General features: G+C 32.4%; 1 protein-coding gene across 5 annotated transcripts in view; it reads right to left on the reverse strand.

The window, feature by feature from the left end:
• The window catches only part of LOC148600311 (uncharacterized), a 322,920-nt gene extending 313,082 nt beyond the window's left edge, over positions 1–9,838 (reverse strand). For all 5 annotated transcript variants that reach the window (XM_088557824.1, XM_088557823.1, XM_088557826.1 and 2 more), the window contains exons 1-2: positions 9,709–9,838; positions 3,766–3,877 (exon numbers count right to left, since the gene is read on the reverse strand). The gene's annotated coding sequence lies outside the window, so the exon portion shown is untranslated. The remainder of the gene's footprint in view (positions 1–3,765; positions 3,878–9,708) is intronic.
• Positions 9,839–11,453: the final 1,615 nt, after the last annotated feature.

The raw sequence follows: 11,453 nt of genomic DNA on the forward strand, positions 1-11,453 counted from the left end.
CATCCATTAGTTTTCAATGAACGGTGAGGAAATCCTCATACCACAGGGCAAGTAAAAGCCTAGATTGTTTCCCCATTAACTCGACGTAAAATAATTTTGAAACATGAAAGGAGACTACTTTTTTTTTTGCCTTAGAGCAATTTTAGATACAACATTCAAGCTTGATATAACCCTTAATTTTGATTGTAATTAAATATGTATTTCTATTCTATTTAACACAGCATTATAGTTTCTGAATAGAATGAAATTGGTCAATGAAATTGAAATCAGAATAACGGTATGTTTATTTATAACCTTGTCCCCCTAATCTCTAAATGGTTAACACCCTTTCAATCTGTAAAGAATTCCTTTAATTTGTAATGAGCCTTGAAATACAATTTCAAAGATCCTTATACACTTTAAGGAGGTAGACCAGGGTAAGGGACACAACTCTTACACATCCTTGGAACATTTGTATTCAGCATTTTACATCAATCTCATGTAAGCATCAAAGTAACTTGGAATGATTTCATTCTGTTTCAAATGAACGCTTGTAAGACTTTATAGTGATTGAAATAGAATGTGAAACAAACATACCACAGATTCCATGAGTTGTTTTGCCCCTTTACAGTCAAAACTAAGTAAATTCATCATTGATCCTACTCCCAGGACCCTTATAATTATCATTATTGTTAAATACAGACAGAAATGCCTGTGCTTGCAAGTCTCCTGTAAAAACAATTCAAAAATTTGAATTCAAATTGAACTTAAAAACCATTTATGTTGTACATGTACATTATGGGTAAGCAGATTACAACCAGACACTCTCTCCTCAGATAGATATAAATATCATATATCAATATTTTACCTGTCAAATTTTCACCTGAATCCTGGTGAAACAGGACAAGGTGAGGACATGATTACTAGACCATGAAATTCTGCTGTTGTAAATCTTTTTAAGCTATGAATGACTGTCTATACATAGTTTGTTTAGAACCTTTCTAAAATTTTATATTAAAAATTAAAATCACTGTTTTGACTTGAAATTTAACCCCGCCACCCCAAGATAAAAAAATATAATTCTCTTATTAAAAATTCAAATACATATGACGTTGCATTCATTACCGTACCGGTGGAGTCTGAGTTGTCATTTACTTTCGTTACTTTGTGTGTCCTATTTTGCTTGTTTTATGTTCTTTGTCGTGGTTGTCTGTTTTCCATGTCTGATCTTTGTCCCAGGATTACATTCTTTTGACTTCTGCTAGAATCTTTGTTCCCTTCATTACTCTCACCTATAACACATTTTGATCAAGTACCTGGATTTTGAAGTCAATGAGTTGTCCTACTTAGATGCTCCAGCATTTTTTTTTTGCAGATATTATCATAACCAAGAACACTTTCCCAACTGACAATTTTTAATGAACATTCGACTTTTTCAAGGTGACTCAAGTCGTAGTAAAGAAAAAAAATTTAAATAGGGTACATGTATTCATCCTCCAATGTAACAGGTTGAAATTTGATCCCTTCCTCTTATATTCCAATTTAAGGAGGTAGACCTACGGTAAGGACATAACTTCTTAAATCAGTGATATGTTTGTACCATATTCAATTTCACCCAACTTTCATTTGAAACAGAACAAAATTTATCCAAGTTACTTTGATGCTTACATGAGATTGATGTAAAATGCTGAATACAAACATTCAAATGATTTGTAAGAGTTGTGTCCCTTACCCTAGATCTACCTCCTTAAAGAATATGACACCAGGTCAGAAAATAGCTTGCCAGAAAAGTCCTAGCATAGCTGGAGTAATATAAGGGACTTCTCAAATATATGACTCTGACAGATTTAAAAGTTTTTCAAAGATCTTTGTTACATATAGTTTTACTTTCTTACCCAGGCTATTTTGTTTATACATGTACTTGTATTACATATTCATAAAACTGGACAGGTTACCCAGAGAAATAAATTTACTCTCTAGTGAAAAGTGTACACTTGTACTATAACATTTGTACATGTAAGTGTACACAAGTGTTTATCATTTTACAAATATTTACATTTTACACTGAATTAGAAAATAAATATAATAAAATGATCAAAGCACTTCCAATGTCACTTGATGTCTCCAAATTACAGGTGTGCAGGTAATTAGTACATCATACATGTAATTTACCTGTTCCTGGTTTTATAGACATATACCTGTATTTACCTGTTATCCAATTACCTGTCACATGATACCAGTTAATTAAATTTTGATGTATATTATACATTAAGAATATAGATACCTTAAATTTATTCAATATACAAGTTAGAAACATATCTGCTAGGTGTCACTATTTGTGGGGGTTTCCCCCAAGATACATTTGTAGTTCCAAAATCTTAATTTTCACAAAAAAATATTGACTACAATTTACAAATGGAAGATTCAAATTTGTGGTGCAGCAGAATTGTCATAAAACAGCACAATAAAAACAACACTTTTTACAGGAATTTAAAGGGGACTTTTTCTTTGTTGCTGAGGACTGTTTGCATATGAAACCCCCATCGACATTTTCAAATGTTGGCAGGTATGTAAGAAATGAATAGTTGAAAATACATGTTCAAGTCAATGCAACAGGGCATTTTCTAGGCAGCCAAATGGAGATTTAACTTGATTAAATTTTTTATTCTAAAATACACATGTAGCTCAAATTTGCTCAAGATGAAGTTGCTGTGTATAGGTACATGTATTCCCATGGACGTATAATATCTGGATGGTTCCAGACACATCTGAAATACATGTACATGTAACATAATTATTCTATAGTGTCATTTAAGGACAGCTTAATAAAATTTAATAGTTTAATGAAACAATTGCACAACAAGTTTATTCAAATTGTAGGTTAGGAGCACAGTATAGAAATTCTTAATTTAAGTAGGGTAAAATATTCATATCTGTGGGCTTAAAATTTATATAGTTTTCTTAAAGCATTTTCATATATATAAATTAGTGCTCAATGCATCAAGAATTAAATTCTTCCTCAACAAATCTGGTGATATTAACAAGATATGTGAACAGACTGATAGACAGGGTAATTTCAAGATTTGTGTTGAGTGACAACAACTCTGTCACAAGACACATGCAAAACTGAAAACAGAAACATTTAAAAAACTTTTGCTCAAAGGGTGAAAGCTTGGGAAGTGATAATTCTGCCAGTACAACATTAGGTCAGCCATTTCTAAAGACATGTATAAAAGAAAATGATACACATACTTTTACCCCGAGTATTACAAGTATAATAGCATTATTTTTCAAATCAACATTTTACCCCAAAAAATGTAAAATTTCCTGCCTACCTGATAAAAACAAAATGTAAATAACATTTCTATTCTTGTTATCTAGATCAAACAGACAAAATTTCATCAATCCATTCGTCAGTGATTTAAAACATACATATAACGGATTACATACCTTATTCACATTCCATACATATTCCATTTATGGAAGCATTTACACACATTATAAATTCAAAAATTTCTATGAAAAATATGAATTGATAATTTTATTCTCACTTCACACACATACTGTCCACCTCCACTTAAAGTGACTTAAAGCATTTACAAGTCAATGATACAATATTCTAAGTAGACTTTAAAAAACAACCTTTGAGATTGTCCCTGCAGGTAAATAAACAAACTGTTAATAGGATCAGTCCACCTTCTCAGGGCAGATCAAATAAACTTATGTAACATATTAAGTGTCATTATGATCGACTGATCAGGCTAATTACCAAATAATTCATATTACCTGAACAGGCACTGAGGTCTTAATTCATGCTTTGGGCTATTTGATTCTGTCCATGAAATGAACTCTGGAACACTCTGGTCCTCTACTTTTAAACATACTGATAGCTTTTTACCTGTAGAAATATACAAATAGGGCTCATTAAAATTCCTCTAGTAAATGGTTTTAACTACCAGTGTGCAGTGTGGTCTACTGAATGGGGGAGGGTTAATTCAATCTGAATGTACATTATTAATTCAGGTATAGTTTAATGCCTCATATTATTACACAGCTTTTTATCATATTTGTCCATACCTTACTAGATTGCTACATCCATGGGTGTATAATAACCAAGTATAATTAAGTATACTTAATTAGTATACCATCCATACAAAGTATCCATGTACATGTAAAAATGTATAAGTAATATGCCATAAGTATATCTGCAGTATTTTACATTTTGTACATAGGATTTTATGCACAGAAATTCATGTATGATTTACATTTGTGCACAGAAATTCATGTAGGAATTATATTTGTGCACAGAAATTTATGTAGGATTTACATATATTCACAAATCCTTCACTAAACAAGTGATTCTTTAAACATTATACATGTATACATACATTAATGTTACTATCCCAAGAACAATTAAAAAAAAATATGTACTGGTTTATATCATAACAATGCCACTCAGTAGGAGTTAAGATATTTCTTGAGGCCATATTTGAAACTACATATATAGCATTACCCCTTGGAAAAACATATAAAATTTACCTCACTGAAAATAAACTTTTATTGATTTTAAATTTCTTTAGTGGGATATAGAGCTATCTTTGTAAAATGTTACAAGAGATGAGTGAATTTTACCTGTTTAGGCTTCACCCAACAATAGAGTTTAAATACTTCATGTGAAAATGCTTTAATCCTACCATTATTTGAAAAACAAACATTTATACAGAAAATTTATCAATGGTTTTGTCAGGAGAAACTTTAAGGAAATAAAGTTTATCAGGCACATACACACTTTATAACTGAACATTTTTCAGCAAAAAAGTTTTAGGGCAAAAAGTAGTACTTATATTTCAAAATCATTAATTGTTTGGTAATTTGAAAACAAAAGTCTATCATAATGTATAATGCATAACAAAAAAAACATATATATTTCACATTTCAAATTCATGTGCATAATAACTTCTTGTTTTTGTACTTCTATTACAATCAGGCAGAAAGCAATAATATTTCTGTCCAATTTTTGGCTCATTAGCACAATTCAACTTCAATGGGCTTCCTCAAGGTTCATAAGGATACTGATGGGGTTTTAAAACCCTATTATAACTTAAGGCCCAAAAAATATATAATGGTCTTGTTTCCTGCTACCAGTAAGATAAAAATAGGGTAGGTAGATAGGTAATGAAATTATTTCATTTTTTAAAAACATTTAACATTGAGTTAATGGGGAAACAATCTAGAATTTAACAGTGCTTGAGCCAAAATGGCCCGAAAATAGGGTAGTTGGGTAGCAAAAAAAAACATACTTTTTGTTTTGGCCTTATACAATCCTACAAGTTGCTAAAAGTTTATTAAAACTTCAAATAAACTGTGTCCAGCAGTAACTTACATATTCACTGTGTGTGGCTATCTGTGTAATAAGACATTTCAAATTTTATCCATTATTATAAAAATTGTTTGAAATATTCCCATAAGTAAACAGACAGGTGTAAAATACCTTCAATTCTTACCTGTCCAACAAGATCAGATGGAATGGGTCAATAGAGTTTTAAACTTGCAACCAATTAGTGTATTGCATATGGACTTTACAAAGTATTCAATAATGATCATAATGATTTATGGCAATACCAGTATACACACATTGTCAAGTACAAGTAATAGTCCTACCAAGTAGGCTACATCAACAGTACTAATCTACATGTATTTTTACATGTTAGTATCCTATGACAGGTTACATGTCCATGTACATGTATTTTTGCAGATGTCAAGCTTAGCCATTTCGAGGAAACAGGTATAAATAGTGAAACTAATGTAAACCAAACCATTAAAAATACCTGTCTAAACCAGACACAATTCAAAAGTCCCACTTTAACAGTTTAAAGATATTTTTAACCTGGGTAAAGTGAACACCTGTCTAAAAGGAGCAAATTGTTAAGTCCAAAAGGGATTTGGTTAGGACAGGTTTCACTGTACAAACAATTTTGATGTTTTTAATTTTACAGATTCTACATGCAAGTGTTGTACAAAGTACATTTGTACCAACATTTTGTAAATGTCAAGATTAAATATTTTAGTCCAGCCAAAATAAATTTTAAGCCAGGGCTAAAAATTAGCAGCCGCCCAGTAGCCCATTGGCTACTAGATTTGGAGCTGGGCTACGAAACTTGTTTGAAATTCAGTTGAACATATAGAAAATATTTTTTAAAAAATAAAGTCTGGGCTACAAGCTTGTACTTCCTAACCTTTACTCCAGTTAACTATAAATTGTAACAGAAAATGTTTTAGTTCAAATCTACAGCACTATAGGTATATTAAAAAAAAAAAAAATAACTTTGAAAAACAGTGGTAGCTAGGTAATATATAGTGCAAGGGATGTTAATCCTGACGCTTACCCTACCGGTGCACCTGATCCATGCTCCCAGTTTTTAGTGGAGTCTGAGTTGCTCATTTGCTTTTGTTGCTTTGTATGTATGATTTTAGTTACTTAATGTTCTTTGTTGTCTATATCTGTTTTCCATGTCTGGTCTTTGTCCCTGGATTGCTTTCTTTTGATTTCCCCTAGATCCTTGGTTCCCTTGATTACTCTCCTTTATGTGGTACCCATCTTGCATTTCTTATTTCTCCTACACCCACTGAATGGAATTTAATAAAATTTTCACAGACTCACAGTTTGCACCTCATATTTAAGACTGTTATCCAATTAAATTTGAGCCCTGTGCAGGTCCGGGTGTTAAAAGAATAGGCCTGCAGCAGCGCTAAGCATGTCGTAAAAGGCGACTAAATAGTGCTCAGAACCTTAGCCGGGGCTAGTGTGCTCTTCCCACAGAGCAACTGGGATGTGTGCCCCAGGTGGTGGAATGGGGTACCCCTGGTGTGTTGCATGCTGGGGTTGTCAGGCTATATTACGGAAAACCTGACCGCAAACCATAGTGGTACGCCGTGTTGGGAAAGATGCCACGTTCCTCGCACGTTAAAGAACCCTGCTGTGGTATTCGATAGGAGTAGGAACCTTTGCGCTCCGCCACAGGAGGCTAAATTGCCCGACCTTTCCCACCCCCCCTTTTTCCAGTGGCAATCAAAATTTGTCGACCCTATTATCCTTGTGACCCATCCTTTTTTTTTTCATTTCATGTTCATTTTATCATCCATTTCATGTTCATCGTCTGAATATAGCTGAAATATTGCTGCTCGGACGTTAAACCCCAACAAACAAACAAACAAACAATTAAATTTGAAGGTCAAAAGGTACATGTTACCAAATGGGGGGTCAGGCATCAAGTGTTTTTCTATTTCATCAGTCTGTTGCTAATGTGACAGATGAATAATACAATGTAAAATAGATTTGAAATTTCAAAATGCAACACAAACTGAAAACAAAGCATTATCCCCCAACAAACATTCAGACCGACAGACCATAAACATATAGTACAAATGTTTCTACATAAATAAAGCAAGGGACAGCAATGCTATCTGTCAAGAGTGACAAGTTATTTACTGATCAATTTGATAAAATCCCTTAACAATTAAAATCAATGGACAAACTTCATACCTGCAGGGGGTTTAAATATTTTAAGAAATGAAGGCACAACAATGAATTACATGGATTCATAGTAAATTACATACATGTACAAGTAGTTATAAAGTAATAAAAGTACATTGTGTATGCAAGAAACAGTAAATGAGAGTACATGTTAAAAGTATAATGTACTAGACTAAATCTGTATATGTTCAGGAACTAACCTTAGGTTAGCAGTCGTGTGCAAAATAACAAGTATATAGCCTTCTTTTAACTAAAAGTAATACAATTATAAAGGTACTGGTCTGGTTAGCCCAATTTAGAAGAGTGCTGGACCCTTTTTGCTTTTGGCTTCACCTTTCTGCCCTTCAACTTGACCCATAATGCCCTTATGCATTTTCATGTTATGATATTAACTTCTATGTCCACAAGCAATGAATGAAACATTGATGACAAAATGAGTAAAAGAAAATACAGCAGCTCCTCTCACTAATGGATTTGGCTTCATCTTTTGATAATTTTGTTGTTTTTAAAAAATACTTCTAGATCTTGTATACAATATCCTTCCTATATATTTGATTATAATGCTGCTAATGAGAGGTTACTCCTGGAAATAAGTGTATACCATATGGAAATTGAAATATAAATGATTTGAATTTTTTGTATATTATACAAAATGTGGGAACAAAGACAAAGAACAGGAAAAACAACTTTGCAAATAAAGTTCCCATCTCAAACTTGAGAAAGTGCCTATTCCTCCACCAGCGCCTTGTCCTTTTCCATTTCTAGCTGGAGCACTGATAAAGGGTACCTACATCGTACATAAAATACATATGAAGTTTTAAAATTGTGAAAAATATAATTGGATATTCAAGCATTTTCCTTCTGTTTTGAAGATGGGGTGCTGGGTCCATGCAATTGGGAAAAAGAATGCATAAAATTGTGACCTCAGGGCAGTATATACATGTATAAAACAGTTACAAAAAGTACAAGAGGTTAAGAATTTTTAAAACAACTTCTTCATTAGAGAAATTCTCATTTTTGGCGTGATGTCACACTTGAATTTGATTGGTCAATTGAAGGAACTTGCATTGACCGGAGGCCATTCTAAACTACCAAGTACAACTGCCTAGTTTGTAAAATCTTTATTTTTTAATTGTAAATAATCTTCAAATATATATATTAATGTTTTAAAAGCTCTGGATTATTTGTTCAAAAGATTATCTAAAAGAAGAATTTTTATTGATAAAGAAGATAGCTCTACAGATTCTGAAATTGCTTCCAGGGTTCTTCACAAGTTCACAAAAAGCATCTATGTAGTGTGACCTTGCTGCACCTCCTAGATCTGGAAGTGCCCAGATGTCTCGGTAAGAGAATAAAGTATATATGTTCAATATGCAAGTTTAAGCAAGCATGTTAAAATCTAAATTTGACCTTGACGAGAGGAATATCACTTTGATCAAGATTTACATGAAAAGGCTGAAGGGAAAAAATCTATAGACAACTTGGAAAAGTAAATGGTGAAAATCTCTCACGGAAATTTATGCACTACTGAAACCTACAATCATAGACAATTTCATGTTGATCCGTCCCAAGTCGATCAGTCCCCAATATAATTATTAGAAGAAACCGATCAACTTCAGGATCGACTGAGGACAGAATGCTTCGGGGACAGAAAAGTATGGGGAAGGATCGTCCTGCAACCATCATAGACTTGCATGTACATAAATGGTATATACAGGTCTATATATATATGCTACAATCCTTTTCACAGACACTTGACAGAGGAACGTTAACACTATGAATTGATTTGTTACTTGGAAAAGTCACAGTTGCCTAAAGTCTTATCAATAAATCTTGCACATAGCTCTCAAACAAGGGGACTGTGTTTCATGCTCCTGTGGAATAACAATGGAGATAAATCAAAATTATTTTTATTTTGTGAAATTAATTTTCATATTTTAACTTTTAATAACGAGTTTAACTCAACACATATTGGATATGTTTGATACACACAACTTGAATTGATATAGTCATAGTCTAATTATCTTAAATAATATATAAATAAGTTATTTATTTATTTAAAATTGCACTTTGAAATTTCAACCCCGGAACCGGCAAAACTTTACAATTTGTTGTAAGGTTATATAAAGTACACCTGCAAAAATAAGTTAGCGAATCTACGTGTACAAATGTTATTCCAGCTGCGTGTGCCTTACCATTCTTATTAGCTAGGAACCAAGAAAATCTTCACAAATATTTTCAATTCCAAGGAAAGATTCCAAGTTTCCAAACTTGTACAACACCTTGATTTTTGCGACCATCCAAGTGACAAAGATTAACTGTTCCAATCATTAACTTGCCTCCCTCCTTCAAATGAACCATTTAGCTAATCAATTCTCAGATAAAAACTTTAAATACATTCCTTCGAAAAAAAAAATACAATTGTTTTTCATTTTAATTACTGATGCAATTGTCTTTTAATTCGCAATTTCGGCATAAAAGTATTTTTAAGCAATGTCTTACCTTTGGAACAGCCAGGTGTAAAATTTAGGACCATTTCAAAACCATTCAGGTAACTGGAGATCTACATGTATATATAGAGTTTTGTTTGTAATCGTAAAAAGTTCGCGCTCTATTTCAAAATACCCAGGATTACAGAGGGTTGTCAAATCTTTTAAGTATATATAATATATAAATATCTTGTACAAAAATTAGCTAGGTAGTGGGTGACAGATGGTTATATTCACAATTTGGTGTTTTCTGTCTCAAATATATTCTTGAAATACTTCTAGAAAACAAACGAAAAGCTATTTGGACTTGTCCTGGAATATCTTTGATGGAGATATTTTTAACTGCTTTAATTTAATGACAGGAAAAAATACCCACCATTTTTCAATAGAGCATTTCATTATCTTAAAAGGGAAATTTTACAAACACTTTGATGGCTATTTCTGTAGGTACTTAGGAATATAATGCAATGACAATCACTGCATTTTTTTCTTCATGGGCTACATCTTATACCCATTTTACCCGACTCTTATAGACAGAAGAAATACTTTAATAAGACTTTTCATGCTAGAACAATAAAAAGCAAAAAAAAAAAAAAACAAGGAGACAAAATTGCGCTCGTTTTTGAAATATAGGCATTTTAAATTTTGGAAGATAGATATCCCTTTTGACTTTTCATATGATTAGTTTTAGTAGTTGGTCTATTAAAGACCTCGAAGAAATAACAAGAATTCCATTGAAAAAAAACTTTAATTCTCAAATAACATTTTAAAGTGTGTTAAATTAAAATTATGAATAGAAATGTGGGGTAATTGAGCAAAAATATCTATGCTGTGGAACGGATAAAACCAGAGGAATTCGAAAATCTTGGTTTAACGACATCCTTAACGTATTTAGTCGTCGGTCACAATACTGTCAGGATCGCAGAATACTTGAGGAATAGCTATTTATTTATACATGTATTAGAACGGAGAGTTGACATTAAAAGATAAAATGATCGGTTAGCATTGAATTTATGTAACATTACCCAGTCTCCGATTCAAATACAGGCGTTCGTTACAATTGATTGTATAAAGGTTATATATTAGGACTTTCGAAAGAGTACGGCAATAATATCAAGGGAACCGAGATTTTAGCGGAAGTCATTCGATTTTAGAGCATATCGCATTTGTATAATTTCGGATGTTAAAGTATAATACCAAAATCAGTGACAGTGAATTTTTGACGATTAGCAATTTAGAAGATTTCAGTGCACCCCCTCCTAAATTTGCAAAGCATGGTTTGTCTGGGGTAGATTTAGGAGGTTTTAGGTTAAAACTTTAATTTCTCGCTAATTTTACCTCAAAAGATATCTACGTTGCACCAACTCTACATTAAGGTTTTCGATATCAAGCTCGTAAAAAACTTCACACAATTTTTCAACCGACAAAAGGAACTCATTCTCAAATGTAAC

This window comes from Perna viridis, chromosome 13, assembly GCF_037379345.1.
Source record: "Perna viridis isolate PV_CMFRI_1.1 ecotype Kerala chromosome 13, ASM3737934v1, whole genome shotgun sequence".
NCBI classification, from domain to species: Eukaryota; Metazoa; Mollusca; class Bivalvia; order Mytilida; family Mytilidae; genus Perna; species Perna viridis.